Source organism: Limulus polyphemus, unplaced genomic scaffold (assembly GCF_000517525.1).
Source record: "Limulus polyphemus unplaced genomic scaffold, Limulus_polyphemus-2.1.2 Scaffold386, whole genome shotgun sequence".
Classification (NCBI taxonomy): domain Eukaryota; kingdom Metazoa; phylum Arthropoda; class Merostomata; order Xiphosura; family Limulidae; genus Limulus; species Limulus polyphemus.
Genome location: NW_013665996.1, coordinates 478,063 through 488,513, shown reverse-complemented (window position 1 = coordinate 488,513; position 10,451 = coordinate 478,063). Strand labels below are relative to the sequence as shown.

The 10,451-nt window shown below is 32.0% G+C and overlaps 1 long non-coding RNA gene across 1 annotated transcript in view; it reads left to right on the top strand.

Annotated features, from left to right (window-relative positions):
• Positions 1 to 7,219: 7,219 nt before the first annotated feature.
• The window catches only part of LOC106457886, an 8,146-nt gene continuing 4,914 nt past the window's right edge, over positions 7,220 to 10,451 (top strand). Inside the window, exon 1 of the long non-coding RNA XR_001290736.2 lies at positions 7,220 to 7,412. This is a non-coding gene — a long non-coding RNA (uncharacterized LOC106457886). The remainder of the gene's footprint in view (positions 7,413 to 10,451) is intronic.

Here is a 10,451-nt window from a genome sequence, read left to right as displayed (position 1 = left end):
TATCTAATTCGATCATTGACATCGCACACTTTCCAGATGGTTAGTTTGAAGAGGACTATAAACAACAATAGTTCTAATCAAAAGTTACAAATACAAATATACATAGCTACAGCTACATACTAATTATATACAGTCTAACGGTTTTGTTTCTTTTGGCAACACTGTATAAATGATTCATAGTTAGAAGTAACGTCTTGAAGGAGAAATAAATAAATAATTTATTATCAAAATAAAAATTCCAATAAAATAACAAGTTCAGAAACACACTAAAATAGCATGCAATCCTTTGAAAAAAAAAGGTAAGAAATTATATCGAAGTTATTGAGTAACAAAGAATATATATACTGAGATTCACAATGATAATCTCACGTGTTTGGATCCAAAATATGAACTATACTAAACAGTGTAGTTTAGGACCTACTGTGAAGAAATTGTGTTATGATAACTCTGAATAGTTTGTGTTTTATACGTTTGTAGAAGATATCGTGCTTATTTAAATGTTTTAAAATTTAAAACTTCTTGTAACAACGTGGTGTAAGATTCCGGGATGAAGGTCACGTTAATCTAAGTTTGTGCTAGCCATCAGTAATTTAGCAGTGAAAGACTAGAGGAAGGCAGCTAGTCATCACCACCCACCGCCAACTCTTAGGCTACTCTTTTACCAACAAATAGTGGGATTGACCATCACATTATAACGCCCCCGCGGCTGAAAGGGCAAGCACGTTTGGTGGGACGGGGATTCGAACCCACGACCCTCAGAGTGAAGCGTCCTAACCACCTGGCCATGCCGGAGCAGGAATTTGCATGTGTGTTTTTATAGAAAAGCCACATAGGGCTATCTGCTGTATCCACCGAGGGGAATCAAACCTCTGATTTTAGCGTTATAAATCTGTAAACCTACCTGTATCCCACCGGGAGACTAATCAAAAACGAAATTATGAATCACTTTTCGTGTTGAATGTAATTTTCCAGAAGGTGATAAATCCTAGGAGTGACTGCTTTATGCGTACCGTAGTTTTATCTCGATGGAGTATATTTGTAAGTGATTTGATTTATAATGTCATAAATGTAAAGATATAGTTGCTAAGATTGTTAATGATTTTTTTTGTTTCCAATGAAACTATATGAACTTTTTTGTCCGTTACGAGTATGTCCACATTTTTATTCACTATACTTGTTTCATTATGATGGTTTTAGTACTACGTTACAAATACCTTTTTTTTCGTTATATATTTCTTTCATTTCGCATTTGTTGTTACCTTACAAAACAGCATCTGAGTAGTTTAAAAGGTTGATTGTATAAAAACTGTGTACTTGTGATATCTAGTAATGAAATTTTCTAACTAATACTACTTACTTGTTGTACTTCATAGGGTACATTTCAATTTTTTCGGTCCCCAGGTGGGACAGCGGTAAGTCTTCGGATTTACAACGCTAAAATCAGAGGTTCGATTTCCCTCGGTGGACACAAGAGATAGCCCGATGTGGCTTTGCTATAACAAAATACACACACTTCTGTCGTTAAATTGATAAGAAGCTCATTAATGCATACTTCAAAGTTTACTGTTTTCCTGAGGATAACTGGGTGGTCCAGTTAAAACATATAGATATCATTAAATCTGATCATTTTATTTTACTTATTTTGTTTCTTATTAAATTGTTATAATAAATTACAAACTCGTGCAATAGATTCTTACCTATTTAACCACTAAGCAACACAAAGATTCATTGAATAACGACATTTAATTCTTGTTTTGTGCTTATTTAATGACTAGTTAACGTATATAAACAAGCGTAACTTTGATATCTACGTGTAATTGTCTTCCAGATTCAAGGTCAAGTTTCAACAGACTCAGAGTTTGCACCTTTCCTTCCCAACACATGTTCTTCCCCCATCTTGACGGCTAGGTGTCAGTTTTCCTTGCCTAACTTTCCTAGAAAAGAAACAGAAGAGTTAAAAAAAAACATCTTAGTCGAGCTAAAGAGGTGAAAGATTCGTGAAAGAACGTCACAACCATTCAATGTTGTTTGACTGTGTGTGATTATTGATATGCAGAGAATTAGAATTTGTAAACTTTATCATTTTTAACAGTTGTAATCTGTATTTATCACTAAGTGCTCTAAAGCATAATTTTTTCAATTTGACATTGTATTTTCATCACCGAATTATAGTAACAGAAAATTCCTGAGAAATAAAACCTGCTGTATTTAAGAAGGACGTATCCATCTAGTGTCAACTTTAGTGAGTTTGTTTCTTTATAATCTGGTTTATTCTAGTGGTTTCTAAAATTCTAAATTTTAACAAATTCAAACAAGTTTACTCCACTAACATACATATATCTCAAAACGCCTCATTTAGGCCATTCTGATTTAGTTGAGTAAGAACAGACAAACTAATTGACCTGTACTCGTTCTACAAATCACTGTGAGCCATGTGGTAATGCGATTTACCAGGAAACATTCAACATTTTTTAATTGTTAAAAAAGTTAGGAAAAAAACGGGTTTCTTCACGTTAAGAATTTACATTAGGTTTGCTAGAAAAAAGAAAGAAAAACAACATGTAAAACGTTTCAATGAATTATCTTAGTATTATCTCGTAAACATGTTACCGATCTCCGTTGGCAACTGGACGCAATGACTCCGATCACGTGAAAGATGAAAGGCCTCTCACATTTCAAAGTTCCATAACCATCACATTCCATTTTTCACGAGCTAGTCAATATTTAGTCATGTAACATTTGCAGGGATAAGTCACTCATGAAAGTTGAAGGAAGAACTATTAACCAAAAACCAAATGATAACAACCAACAATTAATATGTATTCAGCTCCTTCCCTTCTTTATACTAAAAGTTCAAGGGTTGTTCGGTCTTTGTTTAGGCAAACAGAGTGATCTCATTCTCTATGGCATCGTGGGAAAGATTTTTGTGACCAACAGTTTCTATGCATTGTTTATGTTTATAGTTGAAGATATATTGCTTAGAAATTAAACGTTGTATGATACGATGTTAATAAATGAAACAGCTGTTATACATAATAATATGAGAAAATTAGACAGGTAAAAGAACCAATTTTATCTAGTAAAAATAAACAGGATAAAGGAAACATTTTATAAAAATTTAATCCATTTTTATTTATAGTAATCTTAATCTAGCTAGGAAAAAATGTTTAATAAGTAGTATTTAATATAAATTCATACTCTTATATGGAATAGACGTATACCCTTACATTTAAAATATACCAGAACTGTCATTATTAACCATTTCAATATATAACTGTTTGCAATAACATATTTATATATATACTAGTAGCGTTGCCTGGGTTTTCGAGAGAAGAAAACCTACTCTCTCTGTTTCCCCGTTAATTATTTCGATAGGTAAAAAATATTGATGAATTTATGGGGGGAGGGGGGGGGACAAAAAACAACCTTAGATTTGATTTTTGAAAATAAACTACAAACCTGTTTTCAATCAGGGCTACGTTATGAACCATGTTTTTCGTTTTTCCTTCACTGGCAAGGATAAATAGGCCCTTATTGTTCCCCACTTTTGAGCATTCAATGGAGAATTGTCCATGTAAAAAACAGGGTGACGTCAATTCAAGCCCCACTACTTCCAGAGAATGGCCCTGTGCTTTGTTGCTTGATATCCCAAGGCTTAATTTGACTGAGAACTGCAGGCATTTGAACTGGAAGGGAAGTTGGTTGGAATTAATGGAACATGTGAGATTAAAACATGTTCCCTTTTGTTGTTCCCAGTAATAATTTTATTTTATAGGCCAGGCCTAGTTTTTGCTTTTTCACACACGACATTCCAATTCTGCATATATTTCTTTTGTGTGTGAGGTTAAATATATGATGTATAATTAGATCTATAATTATTGATCTATAACTAAATAGCCTTATCTATTCTAATGCTATATTCTAAATTAAATGTTAACTCAAACTTACCAAAAATTCATAAGTCTGCGTAGAATCACAACCATATAAAATATGTTAACGATAAAATCACTGGTTCGGTTAGCAGACGATAGACGTGTATATCAATGAAAAATTTTCGTTTTGCGCACCTTCACGTGAGGGAAGTGTGTTCTGCGCAGTGAACGTGGAGGACAAACAAGCAAGCAAACAGAGAAATTTTGAGTTGTATATATATAGATATATAAACTACAAGGTGTTTCTTTTATTGTTGCCTTTTTTTCTACATTTGTTAACGATAAAATATTTATTTGTATATTTCTAATAATTTGCTGAAAGTAACAGCTGTAAATAGCTTACATCTTGTATTGGTAATATTCTTGTAGTTCTGCCTCACTATTGCAACCGTTTTAATACGTCTCCACCAACATTATCTATTGTTCGAAATTTAATATTGGGTTGGGCCATACACTGCAAGCAGCAGATTTACGATTGGCCTTTTCATCCTTGTGCTTAAAAACCACCCTGATATGCAGATAAGAATCATTTTGTGTGTGCACTTCCCATAATTCCTTATGCATTTGCGCGAAATATCTCGTCCGACGTTAAACGATTTTTTATATAGACTATTCTAAAGACCCACATTGACTTTGCAGCTAGCCCTTGCATAAATGATCATAAAAATAGGTAGAGAAAGTTTAGGTTTTATAAAAGTTGTTAAACAATCTGCCATATGATTTTACAGTAGGAGAAATGCAAATGTATTTCAAAGGGGACTTGACATATGTTTGAGGAGTATAGAAAGCACTAATAACACAAATAGATTTGGATAAAGACAACGCAACAGAAATTGTTGGTTAAATCAGTGAGGAAGACCTAAAGAAAATGGAAACACACAAACCAGTTTACAGATTTAGAAACCAGAGTTAACGTTCGCATGGTCTAATTACTATTAGTATCCTAATTATTTTTTTAACTTACATAATTGTATTTTCGCAAGTTCGGGTAAGTGTTTTTTGTTGTTTAATTAATTAGAAACACTTGTATACGAGATTCGCATGCAGGTTCTTCTTGTAATTAGAAGTTGTGGTTTTAAACCAAAAGGTCAAAATACTTCTTCAGATTCAAAGTGTCTATTTTTACGTCAGTCGTAACGCGAATTCAATTGGCAGATAGCGAAACTGTTAGAGTAGGAATATTATCAAACATGGCCGGTAATTTCCCGACCTTGTTATCAGCCCAGTGCAATACTTTAAACATGAAGTTCAAAATGCAGGTATCTCTAAGTGTAGCAGGAAGTGGGCCTACTCTGTGATTAAGCATGCCATAACCAACCATCAAAAGTTGATTATTAATGTAAGATCAAAATGGCATTACCTAAACAATGCGTGGTTATGGTGGAAAAAATGCATTGTGCATGTGTAGTCTTAGTGGCGTAAACATACAAGCATTAACATAACTATTGCCTTTTAGATTATATAATAAATATTTTGCCACTTGAACTATGACTTGTAATAAACAACAAAACTATCTCTACGTAGAACTGACGCTACTTTTCAAACATCCTTAGAGAGGAAAAAAGAAGCGGAAGTGGAAAATTTCGACATAGCTGGGCTGGACTCGAATGCATTAGTCTATTGCATGGAAAATGATTTTTTTGTACTATGATATATGATATATAAAGTTACACTTTTCTACTTTTATACCCGTCTTTGTAAGGTATTTTGGACTTTTTGAGACAACACTTTAGAAAACCAAATAATGATATAGGAAACTGACGTCACACCGAATGCAAAAAGTGTCACCTTTATCTTTTACTTCTATTGAGTATATTTATATAAGTTGTAAAATTAGCTTCTAACAATCACAAAATATTGTGATATCATGCTTATCTATCACCGAAAATGATCGTCATTAAATTCTTTGTTTTTCATTTCGTGAAATAATTTGAGCTTTTTTTTTTTTAAGAGCTGTATATCTTTATAACACACTATTCTCCTACAAAATGTTTATATCTGTACACGCATCGCATGTGTCCACAAAGTCAAAGTTTGTGTAGATAGATGAGCGTATTGAAAAGAAATATGCCATATAACTTATAATCTAAACCAATATTTTGTATAAAAGACATAACTAAATTCACTATTTCTTTGTATTATTTTGGCTAACTCGTATATTGCACATCACACGTGACTCCGTATTTGTGTGAGTTCTTTATGTCGCGTTCTGGAAATCATTATGTATCTTGCGTTCCGTAAATATTACAATTTTCCTGAAAAAAATAGTCTTGCAATCAATTGCTATATGGTAAAACTTAGATATAGTACACACATTGCATAAAAACTGCACACGTTGAAATATATCCTTAAAATAAAGCCTATTATTAATATCAAGAAAAACAAAACATACTTAAGAACATGTAAATCTCTTTAAGAAAGGATGAACAGTTTAATATATTTCACATATATATATATACTGAAAAATAACTTGGCAGTCATGCTTCATTTAAATCGAAGGTTTGTTTGTTTGTGATTAAATACAAAGCTACACAATAGACCATCTGTGATCTGCCCGCCACGGGTATCGAGACCCCGTTTCTAGCGTTGTAAATTCACAGACATTCCGCTGTGCCACTGGGGGGGGGGGGCGTAGTTTTGTGTGTGTGTTTTTTCTTATAGCAAAGCCACATCGAGCTATCTACTGTGTCCACCGAGGGGAATCGAATCCCTGATTTTAGCGTTGTAAATCCGAAGACTTGCCGCTGTCCCACCAGGGGGCTACATCGAAGGAAATAATGTATTCCAGCAGCATTTCTATATTCTTAGTAATTTTTAATTTTCAGTCAAACAAAATTTTCAGTATAAACTGAGAATAGTATCCTAGAAAGAGAGGTATTTCCAGTATCAGGATTCAGCTATCACATTATACCTTCATCTGCAAGTCTTGCGTGTGAATTGAAATTTAAAACGTCGTAGGTGCTCAATCCAACAGTTTTATACGTTTGAACTACTAACCACTATATATGTAGCTGATACTTGTGATAAGATATTAAATTGTAATAGAAAATATGTATAACTGATTAATAATTTGAACAGAAATAATATCATTAATCACTGGGTTGATAAAAACAACTTATTTCATGAAACTTATATTATATATATCAAGACAATATAGGCGTCTCTTGTGAATTTTCCACGAAGAGTTAGGTTTAGAGGTTTAGGGACATTTCAACTACATACAAAATGGTTAAATATACACGTGTTTAAGGACGACAGGAAAACAGGGTACATCCTCCATCCTTAAGATAAGCTCGCATACAGGAAAGGCAGAAGCTAGTGTTAACAAAGGTTTCACAACAAAACAACACTATTTTCTTAATCTGACTTTCTAACCTATGTTTATTCGTCAGGAAAGTTCCAAACGCTCATTACATGTTCAAGAGAGATAGGGGGTAAAACATCTATTCGTATTTGGGAGGTATCATAATTTATGACAGGGTGAGTATAGCATCATGTTTCTATTTCTTTCTTTCTTTTTATCTCATTTCCTGTGTTTGGTTTCGAGTAAATATTACAATGTTGTTTTTATCTGATTGATAACCAATATCTGGCTTTGTTGTTTTCCAAATGTGTTCCTTTTTTCACGATTTTGCAGGTTTCACAATATAAACCGAATAAATGCAAATCTGCTACATACTTTGTGTTTGGTTTCGTGGATTTCTGTACGTAACAGAGAAAATATTTCTATTTTTAACTCATATTTTATGTTTGATTTTATGATTTTCAGCATGCAACCAAGTCAATATTGCAATGTAATCCTTACATTTGTTAAACGTTATGCTTAGAAGATAAGTAGGTTGTCCAATTCTTTTATTAGTATGAAAAAAAGACAACAATATCAACTTTATTCGGGTACAACCTTTTAATAGTTCATTCTTTCTACGATATTCTCGTAAATTTTAGAAAAACAATTATACAGAAAACAATTCTAGTACATAATACATAGGCTTTTGATGAAACTTTAAAAATACAGTGTGTATTATAAAGTGACACACATTTAAATATAAATAAATTACACAAAAGATACAGTTTTAAATGTTGCAGTTTAAGCGCTGAAAGCTGAGGAAGCTTCAGAATCCAATAGGCCTAAAATTTGTGATAAAAATTACGTTAACTGGTTTTGATTTTTATTTGGTGGTTTTATACTGGTTACCATTTTTGTTTGTCCTTCTTAGTATTATCACAAGAGCGATAAGCTGTTTCATATCCAATTCCAAACTGTGATAACCCTGCTTTCTACACTTAAAATAACCGTTACAGCGCACAACAGTACCATTAGATAATATTCATTTCTGGAAAGGAAGTGTCTTTTACACACCACATAACTGCAATAAATATTTAATTCTAATGAGAACAAACTACAATAAATAGCATAGAGGGAGCTCAAGTATATTTTATTTTGCATTAATATCATTTAATCTATTCTGTGTTTTCAAATAATATGACTTTATAATTGTTTGTAGTTCATGGTACAACCGATATGTGATGTAAATAGATGGTTGCTCTGGTTCATTTTTAAGTGACTAGAATTATATGGTTAAGATTTCTGCCTTGAGAGAAAGTTTTAATGAAGTTGGGTAGTTAATGGCAATGATACTAAATTAATATTAACTTCTGATCAGATCAAGCTACCTACTTAGGTAAAAGCGAAAAATATACCTGGTAATGAGCATGGCTAACTAAACTAAATATTTTTGTTATCAGTTGGGTATCCTCGCTGTTAACGATTTTTTTTTCAACGTAAAGGTAATGCTTCAACGGATGAAGCGTTTTAAGACTTTGTATAATTAGTATATGACGTCCTCTGGTGGTTTAAAGCACATTTCCTTAATCAGTTATGACAAAATAATAATGATAATAACCGTTTCACTATTTGCCCTTCAAGGTCGGAACCTGTCACTTTGTTACAAACTTATATTATTTATGAAAGTATATAAATTCAACAAATGTTATACGTAAAGAAATCGGTAATTGTTTGTTTGTTTTGTTCACGACCAATCTGTGACGTAAACGTGATTCTCTCAGTACAATGTTTCTTTTCTTTCAAAAATATATGATGTGTCAAGTTTAGATATGCTGGTATCTTGTTTAGCAAAATTTTTTATTTTAATTTTAATGCCTTTTCACTTATCTTTAGTATCATTTTTTCATTACGCTACAGAAATATATGTAATTTTATACGTGTAAGTCTATGCAATTTGAAAATAAAAGGATTTACAACTTTTAATACACCACACAACACGGAAGAACTAACTTTATTCACATACATTTTACAGATTTCTATTACCAAGTTTTGTTTTATGACAATAGATGACATGAACTAAGTCATATCCTTAATGATATTTTGTGATGCTTTGTCGCGTCATCTAGTGTTAGTTTTGCAACTTCCTATTAAAATACTTAGAAAATATTCTATAGCATTTCAATTTTTAAAACGTAAGTCTAAAGAACTAATTCAGTGTAAGTTTAGTACCTTCTATTGCGTTTTTCGTAAACAAAACAAAACCAGCTTTCTGAAATTTAAGAGTTCTACAAAAATTTCACGTTTTTTCGAAACATTCTTAAAATAATAAATATTATAAATATTATATTATTTACTGAATGTATATATATTCTATTATTTACTGAACGTATTTCATATAGCTGAAATTTAATTATTCTCTGGGTATTCCATAGGTTGAAACAGAGAAATAAAGTTTAAAAATTTATGGATATTTGGTTTTAAATCATCGTTACAACAATAACTTATTAAATATTAATAACGGTGAGGTCAGTACATATTTTCTTATGTTTGACTTTGTTATTTTAGCTCACTCCTAATATTAAATATGACAATTTTAATCTGAAGTGTCTAAAGACAATTTTCTTTTTTCAGTAAGAGCAGAATAACTGTAGGTTTGATCACTTTTAAACATAGATACCAATAGATGACGCTAGCATACGGTTATATCCAATATCACATTTAAAATCGAAACCTAGCATACGCGAAGAAATAATGTATTTCGTTAACTTTCAACTAGAACAACTAACAACGACAAAACTGTTAATTTTCCAAGAAAAAAATGAAACCGCTTACTTCTGACTCGAACAGACTTGTTAGTTTAACTAATAGAGGCACTCCATATAGTTTAAAAATTATAAACACCACCGTTAATGAGGCACAGATTCTTTACACTGTGATAACCAGTAAATTTTAACATAAATCTATGAATGCTAGAAACAGAAATTAAATACTTGGTGGCGCTTTATCTTATAGTTCGGATTATGAAATATTTCGAAATATTTTACATATAAAAATAATAATAATAAAGTTTGTTGCTACAAACAATTAATTATTTTAATCATTGCTGGAAACGATTTTGGTTAAGCACAAAGCTAAACAATGGTTATGTATGCATTGGCCATCAAGAATATTGAAACCCAAATTTTAGAGTCATAAGCCTGTAGACTTACCACTGAGCCACTGAGAGTCAGGCA